Here is a 4,720-nt window from a genome sequence, read left to right as displayed (position 1 = left end):
CCGGCCGGAGGCTTCGGGTTTACGAGAGTGCCAGGTCTACCTCCTCAGGGACCACTGTCCGGCCAGATAAAGCGCGAGTGGCATGCAAACAAATGACCACATTCAGCGAAAGTTCACTCTTGCTCTCTTTTGTAGGGTACAAATGTTCTACAGGCAGGCCTTTTGGGGAACGGGGCGGGGGGTGCTTTGCTTCCTGTGGGTGCTTTTGGTATATACAGGTAGGAAAGGAATCTAGAACGTGAAGTGAAAGAAAAATCCGGAAGTCTACATCCAGACATCTTCAACTTGAGAAGTCGACTAATTTAAACCAATAATTCTCAAAGTTGAGCTAACAGAAAATTCACATAGAGGGCGTGTTAAAATACAAGTGACGAGGTCTCAACCCCAGCGTTTTGGATACGTCTGGGGAAGTGCCCAAGAATTTGTATCTCTAACGGGCTCGCCGATGGTGATGATGATGCTGGTTCCAGGACCACACTTTGAGAACCACTGATGTCAAGAGCTTCAAAAAACGCAGATTCCCTGGCTGACAGAATTACTGAGGACGGGCCCATGACTCTAAACCCCCTACGTGATTCAGATACAGGTGCTCTGAGGAGCTAGGATATGCATCTTCTTTAGATGTTACTTCATTTCCATGGGCCTGGACCTCAGGCCCCTACTGGCTGATAAATGGGGGGAAAGGGATTGGTGCCTTGCCCTGCTAGCAGCCTTCATCTGTTCTCAGGAATGGGGTGTGTTTTGAGTCTAAGATGCTGCCAGCCTGGCAATCATCACAGATGCAGCTCCAGGTATCTAGCTGGGAGATACAGGGAAAATGAAAGGCGGGGCTACCCAGGGAAGTTGCATCTTAAGTTTCTGGGCACGGCCCCTAATGGGGAAAAGTGTGATAAACCCTCAGGTTAACTAACCCTGGGCTCTTCTCTAAAGCAGTGGTTCAGAGTATGGATATTGGACCAGCAGCATCAACATCCCCTGGAAACCTTGAGAGATACAAATTATCAGGTCTACAGTGCATAGGATACCCCTGATCTATTGAAACTCCTGTGGTGGGGCCCAGGCACCTATGTTTTAACAAGCCCTCCCAGCGATTCTGATGCGCAAATTTGAGAAACACTGCTCTGAAGAATGACTAGTACATTTGTAGGTCTTAGAATCAATGGTATTAGTATTTGGAGTGCTTATTTCATTCAGAAAAAATATCCTACAGGAAATTTACAGTATAAATAGAAGAACATTTACGGTGGCAAACCAAAACTCGGTTTCTCAGCCTCAGTGTCATGGACTTTTTGGGCCAGATAATTCTTTATTGCAGGGGCCATCTATACACTGTGGGATGTTCAGCAGCATCCCTAGCCCCTACCTACGAGATGCCAGTAGCACCTCTCCCAGCTGTGACAACTAAAAATGTCTTCAGATATTGCCAAATGTCCTCTTGGGTTCTGTCAACCCCAGCTCAATCTAGACTGATTTCATCTTAATTTTGTCAATCAAGACAAAAATATAATTATCATAGATTAATTTATTTAGCAAACACAATCTTCTAAGATTGTGCTTAGTTTTAGGAAACAACAAATAAGATAGGAAACCTAGCTCAAATAAGCTTAAGTCACAGGCCAACACAGTATATTACAGTGTGCTAAATATTGTCTTAAAAATATGTGAGTGAAATTATTTGGAGGTAACTAACTCTTCCTGATGAAGACTTTGTACAAGAGGTGACATTAGACTTTTTAGAAAAAGAAGAAAGGGGAAGAACATTTGATGCATGTGCAAAGTCTTGAGGTTAGTGTTGAAATGAGCAGTGTGTGCATTCTAGGATATTGGAGATGGGGAGTGAAGAAGGAAATAAATGATCAAAGTGTATTGGGGCCACCTTATGATGGGCCTTGTAGGCCATGCTCTGGAGACTAAACTTCATCAGGGGAGGAGGGGCTAATAGCACAAGGGAGGGCTGTGAGCAAGTGCATGGTTCAGAAGGACCAGAAGGACTGCACTCTCCTGGTTCCTTCCTTCCTCATCTTTCTCAGTGTCCTCTCCTCTTCCATTTCATCCTCTTCCACTTGCCTTTACATGCTGGAGTTCATCAAAGCCCTGTTCTCAGCTCCTCTGGACTCCCCCCTCAGCCCGATCTCACTCACATCCAGGACTTGAAAGATTATCCATATATTCATTACTCAAATTATGTCTATGGCCCCAAACTACATGCCATGCTACTTGGCATCTCTCCTTCATGTGCCAGTGGTGCATCAAATGAGTGCATGATCCTCTTCCTACTTCCCCTGAAAAACTTGGTCCTTAATACTCTGTATCTCAGAATATGGTAGAACCATCCTTCTAGCTTTTAAGCCAAAAACTTAAGAGTTTTCCTTGATAAATCCCTCCTCCTTACCACCAGTCCACATCCAATTCATCAACCAAGACCTACGGATTTTAGTTGCAGACTATCTTTGCATCCATTCACCTCCTCCATCCTGAATCTTGGCTCTCATCCTCTCTTTGGACTACTGTTGTCACTGTTGTCCTAACTGGTCTTCCCACGTCCAGTCCCTACATTGTAGGCAGATAGGCCTAATGCTCTTAAAAAAAATTCTTCATGCCACTTACTTATTTAAACTCCTCTAATCAGGCCAGTGTAGTGGCGTGTGCCTGTAGTCCCAGGTACTTAGGAAGCTGAGGAGGGAGGATCGTTTGAGTCCAGCAGTTAGAAGCCAGCCTGGGCAACATAGTGAGACTATGTCTCTTAAAAAAAAATCCTATTGGCTTTCCCCATTTATTTTAGAATAAGGACCCCAATCCTTAATATTTCCTGTGAGGCACTGCATGATTTGACCCCCACTTCCTCTCTAGTCTCATTCGGTACCACTTTCCTTCTTTTTTGCTGTGTTCCTGCCACACTCGGCTTTTATGACTTCCTTAAACCTTCCATCTTAGGGCGTTTGCACTTGCTATCCCCTCTGCCTGGAAAGCTCCATCCTCCTCCTCCCTTCCCTGCATCCCCATCTTCGCATTAAGGTTAGTCCATGGAGGAAGCCTCCCTTGACTGATACCCTCCTCTCCCCATGTATTGGGCCAAGTTCCCCTGTTAGTTTCACAGCACTCTGTATTTTCCATTGTAGTACATAACCATGGTCTATAAGTTTTTGTGTGATTATCTAAGTATTACCTGCCTTCCCACTGTATACTATATGAGGACCTAAACTTTGCCTGTTTATTTTATGAGATCCCCAGCACTTAGCACTCTAACAAACTGCTATACAAATGCCAACATACAAAAAAATATTTTTTGAGTAACTGTAAGAGGAGAATCTGGAATTTGGGAGACCACTTAAGGAGAGGCATTGTAATAGTCCAGGTGAAAAATGAGAGTCTGAAGTGGACCTTTGCAGTGAAGAAGGAGAGGTTATGTATAGATTAGGGCAGGTAGTATATGGATTAGGATTCTCTGGGTGTAAGTAACACAGTGAGGACACTGGTTCACATAAGCAATATAGGAATTCACTGGAAGGACGGAGGAGTTCCATTTACAAAAGGACAGTCTAACAGCAGCTCCAAGAAGAAAAGTCAGAGCAGTCCTGTGGGTAGGGAGAGCAGAAACTGATGGGAGTGATCTCTTTAGGCCACCACTGGAATAGATCAGCTTCAGTTTTCAGACCTTATGTCATTTCTCAAGATCTCGGGTCTGGGGGAGAAAGTCTGACTGGCGTACCAGTTTCCTGGCAGTCCTAGCAAGACTACATGCAGGTAGTGTCCAAAAGAAAAAGGAGAATGTTGTTGATAAAAGAAGTAGAAGCCAGGCATGGTGGCTCACACCTGTAATCCCAGCAATTTGGGAGGCCAACTTGGGCGAATCACAAGGCCAGGAGTTCAAGACCAGCTGGACAACATGGTAAAACCACGTCTCTACTAAAAATACAAAAACATTAGCTGGACGTAGTGGCAGGTACCTGTAATCCCAGCTACTCAGGAGGCTGAGGCAGGAGAATCACTTGAACTCAGGAGCGGAGGTTGCAGTGAGCTGAGATTGCGCCACTGCACTCCCACCATGGCGACAAACTGAGACTCCATCTCAAAAAAACAAACAAACAAAAAAAGGGTAAAAGAAGGGGAAAGGCATGATGGCCGGAGAAATCCACAGCTATCCACCTCAGGAGCATCAACAAAGAGGACAAAGATTGTAAATGGGAGCCAAGGGTCAATCCCAAGTCCCTAGCTTGGTGGATGGCAGTGCCATTAATCAAGTTTGGGAATATGGGAAAAGGGCCATAATCTAGGGGGAAAATGATCTTGGTTGTCCTCTAAGTACTGAATCTACAGTATGGTCTTAGACCTCAGAAATTTGGGATGTGGATGTGGTTAGTCTCTCTACAAGAGGGAAAACCATGGGAATGAGTGTGACAATTTAAGGACAGAGTAGTCAGGGAAGAAAGAAAAGCACCATGGATGGAATGCTAGGGAGTACTAAAAGTTAAGAAGCAGATAAAGAAAGCAAAGCTAGGCAGGTGAATGATATAGTTAATGAGGCACATTGGTCTATTGATAAATCAGCTGTTTTATGTTTTTGATTTTCAGAAAAGAAGGTAAGGCAATTTTCCCAGCCTCTTATGAGGACATATTTGTGATCTTCTGGTCAGTGCTATCCTTTACCTCCAGGTGGAGAGCTAACAAGCTTTTCATCTGTTTCAGAGCCTAGAGGAGAAGTTGCCAGCCAGGATTACCC

The sequence above is a fragment of the Piliocolobus tephrosceles genome, chromosome 6, assembly GCF_002776525.5.
Source record: "Piliocolobus tephrosceles isolate RC106 chromosome 6, ASM277652v3, whole genome shotgun sequence".
NCBI classification, from domain to species: Eukaryota; Metazoa; Chordata; class Mammalia; order Primates; family Cercopithecidae; genus Piliocolobus; species Piliocolobus tephrosceles.
The sequence above is the reverse complement of the archived record's forward strand: the minus strand, read 5'-3'. Positions refer to the sequence as shown.